The sequence below is a fragment of the Pseudorasbora parva genome, chromosome 21 (assembly GCF_024679245.1).
Source record: "Pseudorasbora parva isolate DD20220531a chromosome 21, ASM2467924v1, whole genome shotgun sequence".
Classification (NCBI taxonomy): Eukaryota; Metazoa; Chordata; class Actinopteri; order Cypriniformes; family Gobionidae; genus Pseudorasbora; species Pseudorasbora parva.
Window position 1 is genome coordinate 207501 of NC_090192.1, and position 10000 is coordinate 217500.

The following is a 10000-nucleotide window of genomic DNA, read 5'->3' on the forward strand; positions in this document are numbered from 1 at the left end:
CGGTAAGTCATTATAACTTTAAGGTAGTCAGGAGCAGTGCACGATGCCAGCGACTGCGCAGAACAGCGGTGTCTGCAAACCGTGTTCATGTATCAACCCTTTTCCTGCAGCCCTTCAGCAGCGGCCGCCTCTAGTCCGGTTTGCTGCTAACGGTGAAGAGCGCGGCCGGTAACGTTACCAAGCTCCAGCCGTGGGCCCAACACACCAGAACGGGCAGGAAGGATTGCCATTCAGAAGAGCTAATGGTAATGAAAAGCCCTGCTCAATGAAAAATGCCCTGAGATCATTAATAATGCCTGATGATTCAGCAATACATTAATGAAACGGACTTGAGTCGATTTGAAAGCTTTGTAAAAAGGGGATATTTGTGGTGAGAAATAAATGTAACAAATGTAATGTAATGCATCTTGATGTAAGAATGTTTTTTTTTTTTTTTGTAAGATATTTGGACTGAAAACCAGACAAAAATACTAAGTAAGAGTAGCATTTTTTGCAGTTATCACATTAGTTGCAATATTACAACTTTCTCTGTGTCACTACTGACCCATCATGCTTTAATCAAACGATAGTGATATACAAACCCACGACTGACAGGGGAGAGGATAAGAGCAATATGAATTAAGCCTGCATATTTTGCATTTGGATTTTTTTATTTATTATTTTGCTTTGAGTTAATCATCTAATTTGATTTAATTAGAAATTTGATCTAATTTGATAACTGATTTAATGATTTAATTGAAAATTATATTTTTCAAAAATACAAAGAATTACAAGCCTCTAGAGAACAGTACGCCTTTTATATTGCGACTTATATTCTGATGTTTTAATTATATTATTTTAATATAGTCAGTCGTGAACTAAAGCGGGCACGAAACTCCAGGGCTGAAAAACAGTCCCAATCCGCCGCTGGTTAGCTGTCATTGAGCCGTGCAGTGAAACGGCCAATCAGAGCAGAGCTCAACATTAATATTCATGACCTTTCCAAATAAGGCTAAATCAGAGCATTACATCCTGGGACAGTTTATAGTGTTGTAAATGGACCTGTAAAACTGCATCTGGACAATTGTTGTCCTTCAATAAGCCACACACCCTCTGTAGATATCAGAGAACAATTGAACAGATTGATTCAAATCATTCTAGGGCAGCTTTTCTTAAGCCACCACACAATCTTTACCCAGTTAGCCGTCAGTGAGAAGGATAATAAAAACGACTGAGCCTCCGTCCCTTCCCACAGCTTTGCTCTGAAGGATTGTGCTGTGGCTCGGCTGATACTGAAGGTGAGGAAACCTTCAGCTGGGATTAGCCACGATGACGCTTGGAGCCGCACGCTCATCCGCGATAAACAACGACCTTGAGGACGGACGCTGAGAGCCGGTGCACTTTGACCCTAAAAATCTGCCTGCAGTTTGAATCAGAAATGAGTCTTTCTCTTCGAATGTGTTTGATATGAAGCCCAGACTCACTGGTGTTTCATGCAGCTCTCGTCCTGGGGATCACAGAGACGGCGCATTACTTCCAGAGACTGCCATCCACTTAGGAAAATATGGCCTGGTTAGGGGAAGGTGCAGGTAAGAGTGTGAGCGAGCGAGGCGGGGAGCAGCGATGCCTTTGGTAGCAGAACAGGGATGTCTGCCTCAATGCTCGGGGAAGCTCAAGCGTGTCAGGACTACAGATCCTTGGGGAAATCAAGGCAGACTCTCCGGAAAGATCCCGGCTCTAACCACTGAGATCTGACATTTGGAAATGTGAAGTTTTGGACCGCCTGCTGTAGGTCCGTTCGGAGGCCGGGTCAGGAGCTCGCCGTGTCTTCATTCATCTCCTGACACTGAATAGAGCAGATCTGTTCTTCACAAAAGACGTTCTAGGAAAAATTCATATTTGACCATTTCCAATAGGCTTTATGATCTTATGTGCTCACGAGAGGGTCGACACGATGACCACAATGTACAACAATTTTAGATTTTACAAGATGTTTTAATGCTGGAAAAAATACACATACCATTGAGGCGTCGACTCGGCCTCCAGATTCCCCAGATCTCAATCCAATCGAGCATCTGTGGGATGAGCTCAACAAACAAGTCCGATCCACCTCGCCACTTACAGGACTTAAAGGATCTGCTGATCTTGGTGCCAGAAACCACAGCACACCTTCAGGGGTCTAGTCCATGCCTCAATGCTTCAGGAAGACCAACACAATATTAGTCATAATGTTATGCCTGATATTAGTGTTATATTTGATCGCATTATTAAATCTGATCTTGTTTATTTTCATTGAGTGTCAGTGTGTCCCAGTTAATCCTCTAAACCCAGGTGAACAATTTGTATTCATCCAATATATAGACCTCATGTTCCACCTTTGTTAAAATAAATGGGCCTTTTTATAGAAGGACCTCTACGTTATTTTCTGCATGGTGTAAGATGGGCTGGTATTGCGGAGGAACCTTCGGGCTCTACATGGAATAAACAAATAAACATGATTTATTGCTCATTTAAGCCCCGAGTGTCTGTAGATTATTACTTCAGGGTCTCATTTTCTCCAATTATGTGCAATGCTTCCATAGCACGGCATGAACAATGGTTCTGTAAAGCGTAGCTAACGCAGGAACGCATGCAACTGCCCACAGAGTCTTACGTGTGTGTGTGTGTGTGTGTGTGTGTGTGTGTGTGTGTGTGTGTGTGTGTGTGTGTAACCAAGGACCTCTGTGCATGTGTGTGGGCTTTGCATGCATTTCCCTTCATATGAGAAACAAATTAAACATTTCCCAAGGAGCCAGATCCACGTTCTCCAGCCGAAATGAAGCCCCCCGTGAGATGACGATCACTGGAGTTGTGTAAATAATTTAGGCATTATTGTTATGTCTTGTCATTATATCTTGACACCGAGACATATGACTTGTGTGAAGCAAAGAGTTATTCTTTATTTTGTGGACCCCAGCTCTGCAGCTGTAATAAGATGATCAACACCGAACAGAAATCCAATAAAGGCCCCAGTCTCTCAGAGTCGGCCCATAAAGAGATTACAGTACCCGTCCAGGGGCCGACCCGCCGCTCAGCCTTTCTCATGCCATCCTAACTTCCAGAATGATTTGATGGTGTAATCTGTGCATATGCTCAAGACTGAGATTTGAATATAATTCAGAGATGGTGATGGAAGTGATCCAGGATTGAAGCTCGCCTATCCCGTTCCTATGACGGTCCTTTAAATAAATATTAGCTCAACGACATTATCTAACAATTTACTCAGCCAAAAAAAAAGTAGGCATTTGAGAAAATGTCCGAGCTGCTCTTTTCCATGCGGTGAAGGCGGATGCTGATTTATCCCTTCTGTTATACTAAATTTTGAAGTTGTCAGAAATATAATTTAACCAGTTTTTTATTTATTTTTTTCGTGACTTTCTCATTTAGGGTCATGAACATGCATGCAAAGTTTTAACATGAGGATGTTTTTGACATACACACCTAATGTTCGTTAGCCTGGATGCCAGCCGAACTTAGCCCCGCCCATGAAATGTTTAGGTCTGGCCTTGCTCCATAGAGGAGTAATTATCTCTGAACAGAAACTGATCGGACCAATGAGAATCAGACTCATATTCTGCCCAGAGCTGAGGATGACCACGGCAGGCTAAATGTTTGTGATGTTCACGGGTCAATTTGACCCGCATATTTTGATGTTTAATGCGACTGTAGAGACCCACAATAATAACATTCTGTGGTTATATTTTGTTACTTAAGTTTTTTTTTTTACTAATCTATGAAGCTAAAAAAGGAGCTTGTCCCCACTTATTCCAATACTGAAATATAGTTTGTATGCCACAAATGGTGAAAATGAGCTATAATTCAGTTTTTTCAATCTGAAATACTATCCGACCTACATTGCTTTTCTTGAAATTTTGTGACTTTTTCTCATTTAGGGTCATGAACATGCATGCAAAGTTTCAACATGCTGATGCGTTGTGAAATGCGCATACAGAAATATTGAATAATAATACATTGTTAGCTAACTGTGTGCTTTATATATGAACATTTCTGAAAAACTTGGACACAGTCTCCTCCGATAACAGATCACTTTAAATTGTGATGTAGATAAATGCATTTTCTGGGACGCTGCTTTGAAACGATATGTTTTGTTAAAAGTGCTATACAAATAAATGAGAATTGAATTGAAATGTTATACACTCGTGCTGTTTGTGGGTCATTTAGACCCATATAGACAACAAAGCAACTGTACAGACACCAAATTCCCTCCAGTTCTGTGCTGTGTGTCAGAGCTCTTCAACTCGTGTCCTGACGTGGTCTCACCGGTTCACTCCGTCCCACTTCTTGACTTCAATGTGACTTTTCCAACTTAAATTGTTAAAAATCTATTCTAAATCTGTGTTAAAAAGTGTATGACAATGTAAAATATATCAAATATATATTTGTACATTTATATAAAATAGACATTTTACAAAACTCTAAAACTTCAAGAAAAATACAAGCTAAATATCTGAACAAGTTCTGTGCCAAATTTTAGGTTGATATCTCAAAAAAAAGAGAAGAAGACCTTTCAGGAAGATTTTATTTTGTGCGTTTTCCACTAGACTCCACCGGTGTATATATATTTACATTTCAATTCAATTCTCATTTATTTGTATAGCACTTTTAACAAAACATATCATTTCAAAGCAGCGTCCCAGAAAATGCATTTATCTACATCACAATTTAAAGTGATTTGTTATCGGAGGAGACTGTGTCCAAGTTTTGTATTTCAGAAATGTTCATATATAAAGCACACAGTTAGCTAACAATGTATTATTATTCAATATTTCTGTATGCGCATTTCACACCGCATCAGCATGTTGAAACTTTGCATGCATATACAGTATACATATGGATTGAGTGATCTTAATTATATATCCATACTTCTCTAAATATCTATGAAGTAGACATTTTATTCAGAAGTAGTTTGGGCAGTAATGTAAGTATTTGATTCAAATCTCTGCATATAAAAAACATGGAAAGAGTCAAAGCGTGCATAATCGATTAGCACCACATCGCAAAAGAAGAATCTATCACTATTTATCTATTGCTCTATTTATTTTAAAAATCAGTCAGCAAATATGAAAAGTAGAGCCTTAAAGCTTTCAGATGCTGTATAGTTTGCCAAGATTGCTTTAGGTTTAGACTAAGATATTATTATGAATGTATGATGGTGGTACATGTCCTGTGCCTGCCGTTTCCATCTGCTCACCACCAGAGGTCACCTGCTCCCCATTAAGACTTTCACACTACACACACACACACACACACACACACACACACACACACACACACACACACACACACACACACACACACACACACACACACACACACACACACACACACACACACACACACACACGTTACCCTGGACTACATTTCCCATGTCCCATTGCTCTGATTAGTCCCACACCTGTAGTCAATCACAGGGACTGTAAAACACTGATGCACTCGCTCACTGACCACGAGGATTGTTAGCATTAGCATGTGTCTAGCTGACAGCTTCTTTACGGAGCCAACAGCGCTCTCAGTCTGTTCTAGTCTTACTCTTGCCTTAGCCTTGTCCTCGGATTATCCTCTTGCTTTGTCTCCTGGGTTCTCCATTTGATGACCTTCACCTTTTGCCTTTGTTTGACCCTGACCTGTTAATAACACCCTTCTTCAATAAAAAGCTTTGCACATGAATACACACGCCTCCCCGTGACAAAAGGCAAGTGCCCCACAAGGGTTATTCTTTGCAATTTGTAAAGTGTATTGATATTAAATGTTAATTTTTCTGTACCTGATTGTATTACTTTTTGAAAAAAAACTTTTTTTTTCTTTTTTTTTTTAATTGGCAATTTTTTAATTGCTTTGAATCCAATTAGGGTCAATTTGAGTGTGTAACCAAAAATCAAACCAGAGATCCGACAAGGAAAACGATGCATCATAGAGTGGTCTATATACAGCTTTGCACTACTTCAGCTCTTCTGAACATGCCTAAGTTCACGCCGTTATGTTCTGATTACCTGCGGAGCAGATGGAATATCTCATTCGGGACTGTTTGATGCATAATGCCTTTCTTGACATCTGAGAGTTGAGACCCACTGCAGACCAGCGTATATTCTGATTTGTGAAGCTTTATTTAAAACACTTAAGTTGCATGAGTTACTCACCCGTTTAACCCCTCCAGGTCTGCAGAGTTTAGGGGCCTTTAGAAGGTCTCAGTTGCTCCTAAGCCTATCAATAGCAGACGTGTCATTACACAGTATCCAGCACAAACCGGCTGCCATAATATGTCAGCAATATGTATGCACGTGCTTGTATTTTTGGGCGTGGTTTTTGAAAAAATTAAAGTTAAGACACTGAAGTAAGGCCACAAAACACACAATAGATTGCTATACAAATGTCAGTCATCTTTATTTCTATCGCTCTTCTCCAGCGCCGATTGTGTCAGAGCAGCTTCAGTGTTAAACAGGACAATACTGCAGCAGAATTAGATTTGGCTGTACAGTCGCTCTGGAGTAAACAGTGATGTTATCAGCTTATTTTAATTTATCAGAGAGAGACAATGTGGGCAGATCAGGATTATAGTTTATACACTCTAAAAAATGCTGGGTTAAAAACAACCCAAGTTGGGTTGAAAATGCACCAACCCAACAATTGGGTTGTTTTAACCCAATGGTTGAGTTGTTTTAACCCAATGGTTGAGTTGTTTTAACCCAATGGTTGAGTTGTTTTAACCCAGTGGTTGAGTTGTTTTAACCCAGTGGTTGGGTTAAATGTTGCTTAAGACAACCCAATTGCTGGGTAAGAACAACACAACCATTGGGTTAAAACAACCCAATTGTTGGGTTAGTGCATTTTCAACCCAACTTGGGTGTTTTTTTACCCAGCATTTTTAGAGTGTAGAATTAATTTAGTAATTAATTGTATTTGGATATTTAGTTGAAAACTTAGATCGAAATTTTAGTGTCTCCAACTGAGCAAGCCAAGCCAAAGGTGACAGTGGAAAGGAAATGTCTGAATAACTGGTAATAATGAACATTATAAGGACCATATTTGGGGTTTAAAACAACATCATTCAATGCAATTATGATTTCAAGGAGTATGTTGATTTCTTGTTGACTGGGGTACTTTTCCCATTCATTTCAGTGGCAAAATTGTTCTGAATCATTTAATTTAGTAAACTCTGATACACACTATACTCAGATATCATGTGTGTGAGGCAAACTGCCTCTCCAGTGCAGAGCAAGTGTGTGTCGGCACCCTGTTTTTATTATATAGTCTGCTATAACCCATTTGCTTTTTATTTATTAGATCCAAGCATTTGACTGATCAAACATTGACTAAAATTAAGATACAATTTATCCAAAACAAAACTTAATGAAGTGGTCAAAATCATGCCTGACCCACTCCATGTCTTCTGACATATTGCCCATCTTATGGTGTGTCCTTTCTTACTAATGCTCTTCACTTTTCATAATCCACATGGATGACATTTTAAAATAACATTAGGCTATAATATTTAAACAAAAAATGAAACATATTTTAATGGCAGTATTGTACTCATAATGTTTGACTGGTATTCTTCTACTGTAGCTTCTTTGTCTTTTGTGCATCTTGACGGAATAAAGCAGAATTTGCTGAATGAAGAGCAACTCTTCTTAATTTTGGCACACATCAAGCCAATAATTGTCTCTCTGTCTTTGTTTTTTCCAGATACTCTGTAAACTGTGTGACAGCTCTGTGGCTGAGGTGTCAGTTTAATCTCCAGAAGCCACTGATATCCCCGAGAGCGAGGCACAAGACTCATCTCTGTCAGCTTCAGCCCGCAGGTTTGTTCATACATAGTATGTGAATATTGTTATCCATGAGCCGGGGCCAGGAGCGACTGGGACTCTTATCTTGTCCTGTAGCTGGTGTTGTGCAGTACCTGGAGGCCGGGCAGACTGAAATTATACAGATTTGGCTGCTGACATTTATCAACAAGCTAATCAGGAGCTCACAACTATCTGCTACAACCAAATAATGAGCAGTGTATGCCACTGATCTGGAGCCAGCTGACAGATATCAGTGCCAGCAGAGCTGGACAGTAGCTCAGCACATTTACTTCAGTACTGTACTTGTTGAGCATCTGTGCTTTACTGGAGTATTATTCTTTCTGTAATCTTCTGACTTTAACTTCACTCCATCTGAAAGACAAATATCGTCCTCTTTACTCCACTACATTTCTATCAAGGTCCTCGAAGTGGAAAGTCGTTTCTGTCGCAGCTTTGAAAGTCAGTGATGATTTTTTTCTTCTTTAAAAGGTGTTTGGGTTTTTGCAGAAAGCCTTTCAGGAATCACTCTTGTAGAGTCTCGTGAAGTTCAATGATTTCACAGCATTTATTAAACACTGATTTATAGTTTAGAGCAAAATGGAAGAAGACGGATGTCCAAATGCTCATTTAGTGGAGGATTCACATAAACAAAGTTGATTCTGTCTTCAGTGAAGGTGAACAGTGTGAGAATATCAGATGTGTATCAGTGTATTGGATCCGTGCATTCGGCCTTAAAGTGACAGCAGCTTTATAAAGAGCTTTGTAACTTTTCTACAAGTATTTAAATGAGTTTAAGTCAGTCGTCTGCTAGTGTGTCAGATGGAGCGTCACTGACTGGCTTAAACCATGATGGCATAATGTGCATTTATACAACTATAATACAATAATGCGGCGACATAAAGAAGGACATTTACTTTTAATACTTAAGTTCTTTTGAAAGCAAATACTTCTGTACTTTTACTGCAGTAATGACTTTGTGAATTTGTCCACCTCTGATGCCAAGCTCAAAGCAGATCCTCCAAAGTAGGGTTAAAGTAGAGCTGTTGAATGCACACTGATAGATCTATCGTTAGTGCGACGCAATCATCACGGACCTCAGAGCTTTCTGACTCAGCATCCTCTTCCTTCCGTCAACATTAAAGCAACACAGGACACTTATATCTGAGTGGTCAGCTGACATTTTCCATAAAATTGGAAAACCATAGAGCTCTGATCAAACAACTTTTATCAGTTTCAGTTTTTATTTGATAATTGAAGATTGTTTGTGATTCTCTGAATCTTTGTATGCTATTATGCGCTGTAGATGATGATAACTTAAACTCCTTTCTGATATCGCTCCACTATTGTCCGCCGCAGCATTGGGGGAATTGGTGATCCTCTGCCCATCTTGCCTTCTGAGAGACACTGCCATTCTGAGAGGCTCTTTAGACCCAATCATGTTCCTAATTGACCTAATAATCTGCAGACCGGTCCTCCAGCTGTTCCTTATATGCACAGTTAACTCTTCCGGCCTCTTATTGCTCCCTGTCTCAACTTTTTTGGAATGTGTCGCTCTCATGAAATCCAAAATGAGCCGATATTTGGCATGGCATTTCAAAATGAGTCTCACTTTCAGCATTTGATATGTTATCTATATTCTATTATGAATAAAATATAAGTTTGAGATTTGTAAATCATTGCATTCATTTTTTTATTCATAATTTGTACAGAGTCCCAACGTTTTTGGAATGGGGTTGTATATACACTCAAAAATAAAGCCTTGGTTTAAGTCTTGTGTCCTAATTGTGCATTTTTTGGTCAGTTGTTTAAGCCGTAGTTCCCTGTCGTGTTCCAAACCCGTGTTTTTCTCAAACCTTTCCTCACTTGGTCTTGTCTCTCTCTGTAATGGGCTTTTACAAATGAAAGATGCCACTTCCATTGTTGATCCGATCCTGCTGGTTTAAATCATGTCTCGGTTCTCCATGCCCTGTTGTCCTGAGTATTATAAATGACTCCTGGTGTTGTGCCTGATGCACTCACATTGCTGCTGTATTCCTGGTTCCATCAAAGACTAATGCAGACTGGGACAACCTCAATCATCTTCATCCCATTTCCAATCTTCCCTTTCTTGCTGAAATGCTTCTGCCAAATGTGGCGCCTCAATTATACACTCACCTCGCTTTAAACAGTCTTTTTAA

The 10000-nt window shown here is 39.6% G+C and overlaps 1 protein-coding gene across 1 annotated transcript in view; it reads left to right on the forward strand.

Moving 5' to 3' along the window:
- shisa6 (shisa family member 6) overlaps window positions 1-10000 on the forward strand; it is a 163530-nt gene that overhangs the window by 11439 nt on the left and 142091 nt on the right. Inside the window, exon 2 of the mRNA XM_067430729.1 lies at window positions 7723-7838. The gene's annotated coding sequence lies outside the window, so the exon portion shown is untranslated. The remainder of the gene's footprint in view (window positions 1-7722; window positions 7839-10000) is intronic.